Raw genomic sequence first — 12867 nt, 5'->3', positions numbered from 1 at the left:
TCAAGCAAACTTTGACTGTGGAGTGTCTGAGCGTTACAACATTGTCATGAATTTTTGAGTTTTCTCTGCGTCTTCGTCACCTGTAAACAACTTGATTGTCACAAGAGCTTGTAAATGAAAAAGAATCATCGTCTTGATCTAAATAATTTCCAGTTTTGCAAAATTCAGAAACTGCAGCAGCTAAAAACTAGCGAACAAGTAATAAGTTAATAGAGCAGAAAAATGATAGCGATAAAAGAGTCTGTACACAGGTAACTATATAGGAGCGCACTAATAAAGTGCAAAAAGTCCTAAAGCGACAAGCACACCACGAGATCTCGAAAAGCTTTTATCCCTGCAGCTCCGACTTGCGATAGGAGAATCGCCTCTATTTCTCCCGCTTCCAAGTGGGCGCGGCGTAAGAAAGTTTATAGAGCACGAAGAGGGGAGAGGAGAGAGAGAGAGCACATATCCCCACTCTCTCTCTCTCTCTCGCTCTCTTCGCCTATGTACACACCAGCTAAAGTGGTTTGTCTTTGATTTAGCCGCGGCTATTATACGGGGCGTACACCTGCGCGCGGCTCGTCTTGTTGATAGCGCTACGTCGTCTCATCCTCCTACCCCACCTATATCTTCCAAGTGGTATAATCACCGCGCGTTACGTACGCCAAGTGTAGCAAGATGCTCTCTCGTTAGGGCCGATGATCATGGTTTGTATATCCATCCTTGTTGCATACCCTTCGGGCAACACGTTTCCAGATGAGGTTATCGCGCTTGGTAAGTTTCTTACGGTTCTATATTCGCGTGAACTTCGTCTTACCATTAACGTTGATACTCATGTTTACAATTGATCCTTTGCTCTATCCACACGCCCAGGATCTTGTATTTATAACGTGCGTTTCAATACTTGCAAGCTGTCGACGAAACTTTCTTTCAATATTTTTTCAACGGATTTAATCCTCGATTTTCCGAAGAAAAGATGAACGAAAGCTTGGTGTCAAAGCACAAATCAAAATATAACATGGGGAACAAACAGTGGAGAATCCCCAAATAAATGTACAATACAAACTGCATAGATCCGATATGAGAAGGCACTGCAATTTATTGAAAATGAAAAACAAGGCAGCTGTGCACGGGCAAACAGAGTGCGAGAGATTAATCGTATCGAAGATAGAAGAGCCACAATGATTCGGCTGGTTGGGTAATTGCGGCAGCGCATTAGCCGACAATTTCAGTACTCTCGTCAGCAGCAGCATCGACTCGAACGGCGGGCGGCTGACTGTTTGCACGGGGCCTCGTGCTCTTAACTCGGCTCGCGCACTCTCGTTGCGGATATTGTTTACCCGACCATTTAGGTAATTGGCCCGCGCGCGTCGATCGAATGCCTTCCTGACTTGCGTTCTCATCATAGCGCACATATATATAGATCTATATATATATATGTAAATATATATATGCTTCTCTCTCCCTCTTTTTTAATCCTCTGGCCATCCATGTTTATATTCAACTTTTTTAACCACCAATTTTTGAGCGACGTTTGCTTCAATTTCTTTTCACATCATTTTTGGGGTATTGCTTAATATATTTTTTTACGGCAGTGTAACATTCATAGAACTTGTTTTTAAATTTATTCAAAGGTTAATCATCTTTTTAATTAATCAATCATTTAACCAAGCGCACAAAGCTTAATATTCAAGGATAATTGTTCCTGTACGAGCTGGCGCTCGCGTGGATTTTGATCCGTCGCCGCGCGAGCTCACTCGCGACAAGTTAGGCGCAGCCATTTGCCGTCAGCGCTAGTACTCTGTATATATAGCGAGTGAGAGCTTTACCCTCGGCAAATTTGAATTACAAAATGCGAGTAATGGCGGGATTGTCGCGCGCGAGGCCGAAGCGCGTGTCGCTATCGACCTCGTCGCTGATAGGTACAACCAGTATCAGTGCTCTTTGAACCTCGAAATTGACTATCGCTCTGACTATTTAGCACACAAGCTGCGCGCGTGAGCCGCAAATAAAAAATCTCGAATATAACGCCTTTCGAGATAAATCAATTTGCCATTTCTTTTTTTTCTTCTTTTTTCCTGTAAAACGCGACGATCGAAGCGTGTTTGCTTCAACATTGTTTTACATTATTTTATGATGAAATAAGATATATAACTTTCACGTTGCTTCATTATCAAATTATCAAATATTTTAACACTTTGGATCTGTCCGATGTCAAATTTGTAATGAATGACCACGAAAATTCCTAATGTAATAATAAAGTAATATCCAGTAAGAATTTAATATTTTAAGCTGCAATTCTATTTATGATAATATTGTAAAATCATAACAATAATCTAAAAAGAAAAAAGAGAGATTTTACAAGTTCTCTCTCATGGGGATTTCTAAAAATAGAAAAGAAAAAATACGTCCTGTACACAACGAGCAGCAGCAAATTCGGAAACACAAGCGTAAAAAAGCTTTCCACCTTTCTTCCCCTCCCCATAAAAAACGGAGAAAGCGCGCGCTCGTATCGTCCTCTCCACGGGAAATCCTAAACTCCCAGGGATTTTCAGTCTGCGGTCGGCGTGTAGAAAACCCTTTGCAGCGTTCTCTCTCTCCGTTTCTCACTCGCGTAGAAGTGCGAGAGGGAGAGGACGTTGCGCACGCGCCGTAATTGCGGTTTTAACACGGGCGGCTGGTTACTGGCGCACGCTAATGGGGTAATTATGATAACCATAATTCGCGAGCGGCCATTGTGTTGCGCTCCCGTAGCTGCTGCTGTCGCTGTCGCCTTTTGCTCGAGCAAGCGAGTTTTCCGCATATTATCCGTTTTGCTGCAATTAGCGATTTTACGCAATTAAACGACGTATAGCTCGTATGCCCGATTGTTTACAACTTTCTATGTAGCTCGACGAGCAGACTATAAGGTTTTATTAAAAGCTTCGAAGCGTTTGGCTGCCGCTTTTTGGCCTAATTTTAAATGCGCATCGCTGGATGTTAATTAAAGCTCGTAATGCGTATTTCGAGCGTGAATCAATTTTTTCCCCTTTTTGTTTGACGTTTCGAACGAACGACTGAAAGTTTTATTTTCCGTCCGATTGGCTTGTTTTCTTCTGCATGGAAGGGATTTCGCAAATTTTTGTTTTGGCTTTGTAAAGAATACGTTTGTTGCGCGTTGTTTACGTTATTATTTGTAATTCTATGATGAAACTTTGTTAGCTCTGTAATGAATTATTTATATCGCTTATAACGTTAGTTTCATCGATTTTCGTGTTGATGATGAAATACATAAATTGTGCTGATATATATAAAGAACAAATTAGCGTAATTAAGAGCGAAGAGCGCCAGTTACATTTTAACATGAAATATAAAAAATTGCGAAAATCTTTTTCATTATGTGTTCAGTACGCTATATTTGATAATTAATCTAATTTTGATAAAAGAAAAAATGTCATTATTTCTGGAATTATTGTCCTGCGGTAACTAATATTTTCATGCATAAAGATGTTTATCATTCTAAGTTATCAAGAACAATTATTGAATTAAAAATCTCAAGAAATGGAGGCATGGTACTTTTTCAATTTTCTGTTCATGTGATAAACTGATTGGTCAATTCTAACTTCAGTGTTCATATATATATATTTATAATATTTTATCCTGTAAACATCCTCTTTGCAATTGCCTATTTATGTTTATATGTTACATCGGAGAACGAACGAGGACAGAAATGTGATCAAGATAAAGGGTAAGGTAGCCAGTGCAGCACGATGCAGCACAACACAGTTGAATAGCGCATGTGTGTCTGCCGTGCGCTCGCCAGATCGGCGCCAAATGTTACGACGACTTTAAGTGCCGAAAACCGATAAAAAAAAGGCCGACCACGCTTAGCAAGTCGTAGCTTTCTCGAAAGCGTACTCGGTCTATCGTAAACCTTTGAGAGATCAATAGCTCTGTTCTGTCGCTCTTGAATAAATCAAGTTTACTTGTGATTTTTCAAGAATAAAATGTTACCGATATAAGCACCCTTAAATTCCACACTCCACTATATCGCAGTTTTATTTTAGAAAAATCAGCTTAACGAGAATAATCTACACGGGCGTGCTAGTCGGAGTTTGGTGTGTGTATCGGCTATCCCTCTTGATCTCGCTTGCGGTGCGCATCCAATTACACCGATTACTCAATGTTTACCTGGGCGACTACTGCTGCAACTGCTCGGATATTTACCGGAATAGCGTGTGCGATTCGTCGTTAAACAATTGCGACTTGGACGCATTACGCGCTAGTTTCATGCTCTCTTGCATGTTAACTAGTGTAATTCATTACGTTGTCTCGTCGAGTGTGGCCGGCATCAAACAATTACAGGTGCTATTGGGTATTCGTCCCCTAATTGATCAAATCTATGTAGGAATCTAGAAATTTTTTAAATAATATTGTCAGACTAAGTTTTTGTGATTTATATATATATATATATATATATATATATATATATAAATCTAAATATATTATATATCATAAATATATTATATATATATATATATATATAATATATATATTATTATTATTATTCATTACTTCAATTCAAATGGTAAACAACGAACTTTATACTTTTTTATAGAAAAAACTTTGCGACTAGATATTAGATAGTCGTAATTAGAGCTCTATGGGATCTAATGTAATATGTTGAAGAAAGTTCTAATAACAATTAATGATCTTTCTTAATTAACAGGTTTATTCGGATAACTTTCCACCAAATTCATTAAGATTTATGTTATTCAAGTCAGCAATCAAGACACATATTACAAATGTCATAATAAAATCAACGAACATCATTAAACATTCCACCAGAAAACAATTAACGAGCACGTCAACATCAAAGGCAAAGTCCAAGATTTCACTGTCGATTTGCAGGCAGTCAATTATCCACCTGCTGTATACGTGGATGTATGTATATATAACGTTGCGTGCTCGGCTCCTCTAATAGTTCGGGTATAGGCTTGCATAAGCGGGCCACTGAAATGGGGGGAAGAGGAGGAGACCCCCCTGAGTACGCCCGCGCGTACGACGAGCCAGATCGAAGCAGACCAGCCGTGACCAATTTGCGCCCCTGTTCTCTGTATATATATGTTGCTCTTCTCTCTCTTACTCACACGCAGACAGTAGACTTCCTCGTGCGACTATAGTTTTCGCTGATGTCGCAAGTGTTTGCAATCTGAAATTTGGCCGGAAGCTGTTCGAATTTTTGGTTGACTTTTCTTTTCAATACTTCGAAGGGTCCTTTACGTATGTTCGCAAACAGTTGATGCAAAGTCCTGCGTTGAGTCAAATTAATTCTCCGTTGTCTGCTAATTTTTAATAAGTTTTAGTCTGCAACGGTGATAAAAATGCAGATCGGTATATATATCCAACACGTAAGCAAAATTTTTTTTCTGTGAAATGGCGAACCCCCACTGCTACCGAAACCGAACGGTCAGCTTTTTATAATGGCTCGATTACACGCTCAATTCGGGTCTCTCGTGCGAAATAAAGACATTCGTCATGCTCTCGCGCGGCGGCACGCGTCGCAAGCTGGGAAAATTACGCAGTGCTTTAAATTATGGCGCACGTAGCGGAACGATGAAGGCAGCACAGCAGACTTTTTGCTTCGCTCTCGCTCTACTGGGATATATTCTCTCTCGGAGAAGCGCATCTGTTCCGCGAGAAATCGAGCGTGCTCGATTGCCCCAATCGTTTTATGATTTCGATATGGGCCGACAAGGATAAGCTGAGAGAGAGAGAGAGAGAGAGAGAGAGAGAGAGAGAGAGAGAGAGAAAGGCCGAGATAAATAGCCATTTAAATTTGAACTGAATTGTATAAATAACCAATGGGTTATATGTTGGATATTCAGCAGAAGGACCGTTGGAGTGAAATTGCAAATGTACATTAGGATACTTTGTTGCTATTGGGAAATTCTTTAAACCAGAATAAAATGTTTTTTTTGTGGTTATCTATTGATCATCTCAAGCAATATAATCAAGTCAATAAGTTTAGAAATTATAATCCAGAAAGATGAAATGGAAAGAACTATAGCTTGTTTATAATCAGTTTCAAAGACAGTGCCATAATCCATTGATTGATACGAATGAGTATTATACAAGCAGTTATATTGAATAACTTGAAAAATAGAAGATTTGTGATTTGTTTGTAAAGAAAAAATATTACATATTGTACAGTATCCAAACCCGAACATCAATGCCGTTAGCCTGATATTTACTTTTATAAAATCATAATTTCGATCGTTATTGAATCTATCGAAACCACCTATTGGCATATCGTTATCTAAAAATTGAAAGTGTTACCAAAAAGTACAATCAAGAAAAAGAAAAAACCACACTCATTGTTCGTAACGTTCTGCCACCCCAAATCACACTCCGCGACCTGAAAAATACATGGAAAAAAAAAATTTGAAAAAAAAAAAAAAAAAAATCCGCGTGCACGCATCTCTTGCAGAGAAAAGACGGGTCGGGCGCGGCAGCGTGGTGTGCACAATCTGAAAGCGAGAGCGAACAACAAAAGGCGATCTCAAAATATACACGTATATGAGCCAAGCCAAAACAAAGCAGCTCGTTTGCAAGCGCGAGTGTACGTATATACACGCGAAAGGGGGAGAGGAGGGGCGGCAGGTCGACAGAAACGCGAGATAGGAAGGGAGAAAGGGGAGAAAGTTGCGTTTTGTCACTTGGTGAGCCGAGCCACCCCAAAGTTGTTCACGCCTATCTGGGCGATGTGGCTATCGCCGCACGATAATTGGCCAATTAAAACGTGCAAGCCACCTCTCACTCTCGAGTTACCTGCCATCCGATAATTATAGCTACGCCAGTGCATGACAATGGACGAGATACACACGCACCGAGGATAGGTTTCGTTATTTATTGGCCGGTGGGGGCTTGCTTGGGGGATACGCCCGCGAGAGGATTTTTTTCTCTCTTCTGATTCTTTTTTTCCTTTTTGCCTTTGGTTTCCTACATGTATACGGATTAGCTATTGTTGATGTTGCTGCGATGGTCACTTGTTAGAACGTGTAATTGTGTTTTCTGGAGTGGAACTAGAAGAGAATTTACTGAGCTGCAACGATTCTTTTTCTTCTTTTTGTCGCGAATGTTACGCGAGTCGACATTTTCACTGGGAATTATTCGAGAAAATATTCAGTTTTTAGCCGTACACTTCCGATTTTTTTTCTTTTCGACACTGTTGTAGATCTTTGTCGTCTATATTTGGAATACAGTTAACACAATAAAATCGTTGATAAACAATTTTTTTTTCGATGAAGAAAGGCTAGTTGAGCAAACTGGAATTGTTACTGACTAAATGTACGTTAGAAAAAAGTTTTTAATTAAGAAGAATAATATAACTCGGTCGACTGATTTGAATTTCTTTTATAAGTCAATGTTGAAGAGAAACACCTCAGTCTGCGGCTATTGTTCTTCATAGATTGTTTTACGTGCCAATAAGATTTCGCTATTTTGTGAATTTCTTATTATTTACAGTTATTTGGTATTAATTTGTATCATCAATTATCAATTTCGAATTAATAAAATACTACAAAGAAGACAGTATCGTTATAATTGTTTATGAAGTACATTCTGAAATGAATTAATAGAAGGTGAGTAGATCTCCTTGCGCCATCTGTCTCACACACATGTGTAGTGTTTGCTATTTTCAAATAAATTTCTTTCAAAATCACTTTTCGAAATCTCCGTAACACCTAAATAAACCAAATTCCATTACCATTTTCATACGATTTTATCTAATGACGCCACTCTTCAAATACGTAATAGTATATTACATTACAAGTGCGGGAAATGAGATTCTTGTCTCGTGTGGCGCTTATGCCCGAACGATGCGAGGATGAATGGTCATGCGAGACGAGAATCATTTTTCCGAATATGTATCTCACGGTATTTTTCGATACGACGTGTGGAAAGTACGATTTTCAACGTCCGTTGTTGACTGAGCGTGTGGAAAATACGTGCTTTCCGCACGAAATGTCGAAAAAAAAATCATAATTATGCGTTTTTTTCCATTGTTTTTACGTGCTACGCAAACTCTAGTTAGACACAGAAATATCTAGCATGTACCTTAGAAGAAGTACGATCAGGCGGCATGAAATTGCTACACCATCGAAGAATTACAATAGCAAAGATAAAATATTAGTTGTTTATTTTTTATCAAAATCAATGTTTTTTTGTGATATAAAATTGCGATACAGTTTATTGCAACTGAACAGTATTCTTCGAGAACAAATTTAAATAATCGAATTTATTTGCGCCTGTTGTTGATTGATATAAATTTTCTGAGAATTGCTTTATGGAAGTGGCGTTGTGAGGTATTCTAGCCCCAAGTAGTCTAAAACAGTAGTTTAGTTAAAATGATTACATCTTAGCTGACAGAGTTTTAAGCTATTAGAACAAGCATTAGCTTCAATAGGTATGGACGCAGTTTTAAATAGTTCTTATACGATAAAAAAAACTAGCTCATAGTGTGTAAAAAGTTATGCCTATTTATCCTTACGGTGGTGCTTATTATACCTTACATTTTCCAACCATCTGTAATCGGCCTTGAGTAACACAAATCATAGTTTTAATTTAAGATAATTTTAATGTAGAATTCATCCGATGTTCGGTGTAAATATCACGCATCTTTTTGAAAACAGAAAATAAAAGGGCGAAAAAGGGCATGTCCAAAATAAACGGCACTTGCATCTCTGGCGCAGTAAATCCAATTCCAGTACGCGTCAGCCACGGATCGTTTCCTCCAATTTTTCAAGAAGTCCAGCAGTGGCTTTTCTAATTTTGGAAAGCCTAATCAGACGTTGTTCGTCTTGATATACTCCCCGAGGAAAAATCATGAGCTGCCGCGCGCTCGTGCGGCGCGCATCGAGATTGAATTCTCTCTTCGGCACGTGCGAGACACGTTTCCTTTCTCCGCCAGTAATTATAGGTTGCTAAGGAGGTTGTCGTATCTTGGAGATGCGCGGACTAATCGACTATGAAATTACAATTCGGCGAAGGGGAAACGTTACGTGATTTTTTAGAAGGTTGTCATTTTTTTTAGCTTGTGGATCGTGGATGGAGAAATGTGATTCGAAATTATCGTTCACGTGAATGTTAAAAGGTCTTTCGCATGCTTCATGAAAAAGTATCATAAAACATAGTTGTAAAATTCTTTCCACGTGATCGATAGTTTAAAAACTAAACATAAAGTCGATGCATTAATTTCAAAATAATATTTTTATGTCGAAGAATATATTCGTGTAAAAATCCCAATTTTAGAGGTCATGCGTCGTTTAAAAAACAATACTAGTCACGTTTCGTTACGCTTTCTATAACGTCGAGAGCAAACGAGGGTTTTCCATAAGAAATTCTTCTCTGAAATGAGTTTGTCAAACTGAGCTCTCGCGGGGAAAAACGTAGAGTTAATAGACGTTGTCGCGTACTTAATTTTCTCGAACCAAGGGTGAAAAACGGGCTTGATAATTAGCTCCGCTTTCATCAAGTTTGCTTCACAATTTACATTTTAAGTGGTTTGCGAATTATTAATAAACAGAAACAGAACGAAATTTAAACATTTTCCTTTTTTTTTGTTTTAATTTATTTGGTCGTATAAAAATGTGATGTTGAAAATGACGATGGAAAAAAGATAACTAATGGTGGCGCTTACTTCCTAATTACGTACGACAATGCTGTAAAGGTTATTAACAAGGTATTTCGAATTTTTTACTAATTTTTTTGCCGGAAACTGTACATGATCAAAATTAGAAATTCAAGCTTGGATTCACCGTAGCGTGGAAATCTATCACTGCTGAAGACCCAGCCAAAATCAATCAGTATCAAATCCCATATCAAGTAACTCAATCACCGAGATATCAGAAATGCCGAAAAGACCCAGAAGCGAGCCATCAAATTCGCATCCTTGCTAATTGAAAAAGAGCGAGAACACGTGCGAACGTACACACGTACACGCGCGCACACACTTATCGGATATACACGGCGTAGTCGCCGCGAAGACAAGGGTCGCTCGCGACAGTTGGCGCATAGACACACACGCACATTGTTACGGGACGATGACGATATCTCCGTTGTATGTCCCTAAGGGAGTTGCCGCTACAGCGTGTCGTGTCGTCGTTCTGCTGCAATAATAACGCGTAAGCGATATCCCTTAGCGCGTTATATGTGTGCGGCGCATAATCGCTTCCTTGGGGCCCGATCGCGCGCAACTTGACGCTTCGTTTATTAGGGGCACCGCGCACAGATATCGCGCGGCCGCGCGATTGGCGTTTGCATTATTGACACCGGGAGTCGGCATTATTTAGCATCATTGCTGATGAGATATGCTGCCGTGCAGGGTCGTGGTGTAAGGAGATAACGATGTCCTCTCGATATCGCGCGTTCCACTCCGCTGGGAGTTGATTATATCACGAGGTGGCGACTCGATAAATGGTTTTGCGTCAGTCTCAGCTTTTGTTACGTTTGCCCTCTCAGAAATATAGCGACTGATTTTTCTTTTCCTTCTTTTATTCTTCGAATGCTTTCGAGCACAAGGTGCCTTTTTTTTAATAACTCTTTGCATATTCTAATTCTTGTAGAAATCGTCGTGTCGATCATCGAGATTAAATATCATAATTTGTTGAAAAGAAATACTTATAAAGAAATGCCACTGGTTGTTCGCTAACGTACAGCTGAATGTTAACAACGATGAAATAATATAAAAAATATAATATTGCCATTTTTCTTAGTCACTGTGTTAAAATAAGTTGTCTTGCGACAAGAGGATTGTTCTTTTGATAAGAGGAAATGATCTTGAAAATATGAATGAGAAGAATGGTATAATAGATATGCATCGGTTGCGAGAGGGACTCTTTTCCTTACATGAGGATTACGGATTAGTTCGAAATTCTATTCATCGGTATGATCGACAAATGAGTAAATCATAAGCTGTGCGTCCATTCCATAAGTCAAAGTATAAAAAGATCTTCATTGGTCATGCACAAGATCGGTACTATACGCGCGTGCGGCTTATTGCCGGAACGCGCTGGGACGCACTTATGGGCGAGGCGCGGTGTAAAAGTGACTAGGCGTGCTTTATGGCGCGTCAAATTAAAAAGATTCCCTTTCTATCACACCCCCTATCCCCTTTGCAATGATTCTCGCCCTTTAATTTTTCCACGGCCTGCACATGTGATAGCTCGACACACATGTGTGCACTACGCAGGATTTCTTAGGCTTCCTGAAAGTTCTCGAACGTCAAAGGGGTTGGGTTTCGGGTGATTTCCTTTTCCGAGAGGTGGTTCGTCACTATTCCGAATTGTAGTCGACGGAATTATGCAGCGCTGTGCGACCCACGGATATCTTTTTTCGATAGAGAAATCATGATATATTTGTTGTGATCCAGCAACTAGAACGTCATAATGAGCATTAATTAACAGTTTGGTATACTTTTGGAACATTGACAAGGCAAAACAAATTTTTATGGTAGGTAACTGGTACATCGTGCAAAGAGAAACACCGATAAGTATGTACGTCTATGCACAAAGTCCTAAGACTTACTGAGTAATAGCACTCGGGTATATCAAGGTCTAACGAGCGAGATAATTCGCCTCTAATGGCACGTTTATAATGGCGCGCTCTTACTCTCTCTCTCTCTCTCGCAGATGTTGGTTTTTAGTTTGGCCTGGCAGGTCTTCGGGGAGTCGTGTCGCCGAGGCAATGAGCTCTGATCGCTCCTGGGATTTCTCGCGTGTCCTGTAACCTATCTCCTTATCTGCTCGCTATCTTGCGCGACGTGGATTGATGGACCTCTCGGCGTCACATTTATACTGCCAATTAAGTTTTTCGGTTTCCAAAGGGAGAGAGTGAAGGGAAAAATTGAAGAGCTTACTCACTGTTGATTGCAGCGTGAAGATACTCTCTTTTAATTCGAAGATTTACTCTCTGTACAATGATATTCGCTGTTGTTGGCGACGTCGTTGCTTCGAAAACTAATTAGGTTTATAGTTGATGCTATAAACATTTCCAGTATCTTCTCGTGATTTAAGACTCTCGACAATAATCTCTATCTAGATAGATTTTTATAAGCATGTAATAAGAAAATATGTCTCAAAACTTATAATAATGCTAACTAAGTGCAGATAAATCTTATTAAAATGCATTGCAAATTTGAATTATGTAAGTAAATGATATTCAAAAATAGGCAAAATAATTCGTCGATTATTACACCGATTAACAGAGTTTTCGTAAGTGCAAATGTTTGTAAGTTTAGAGCTGACCAAAGAATTGCCTTTAATAAGAAGTTATTGAAGCGTGAAAAGTTTTCACAAGTGTAGCATAAGTAATACACAGCACATCAGTTTTAAGACTACTATATATATAGTTCACCAAAACATCGACATTATGTCTGTGTCCATGAAAAAGCTTTAAGATACAGCATAAAATAGCTTAACTTTATTAACTCAGTTGGGAAAAAGTAGCTGTCGTAAAACAAGACCATCACGTAATGCGCGAGTATGCGTTAACTGATGTGCGCCCACTCGCAGTCTCTTGCGCGGGCGGGTCGCGACGGTTCCTCGCTCTGCTCCATGAAGCACGTAAATATATAATTCGCACCTAATGACATTGCGCCGCCTCTTCATCCGGAAATTTGCGACGGCGTGCGAATTAAACGACGTAAAACCGCAATTGCGAAAGTTTCCATTCTCATTAGCACGTGCGCGAGTACGACCATGCAGACGCGCAATTATTTAGGACAGTTATATTTGATGAAGTTTTACAATGCGGTCCATTTTTTTTTATTAAGGTATTTAAATTTTGCAATTGGAAGTATTGTTGAGGAATTTGGCAAGATCTAGCTTGGCGAACTAGCTGGCAATA

The sequence above is a fragment of the Phymastichus coffea genome, unplaced genomic scaffold (assembly GCF_024137745.1).
Source record: "Phymastichus coffea isolate CEN01 unplaced genomic scaffold, Cenicafe_Pcof_1.1 PCOF00053, whole genome shotgun sequence".
Classification (NCBI taxonomy): domain Eukaryota; kingdom Metazoa; phylum Arthropoda; class Insecta; order Hymenoptera; family Eulophidae; genus Phymastichus; species Phymastichus coffea.
This window is presented reverse-complemented; position numbering follows the sequence as displayed.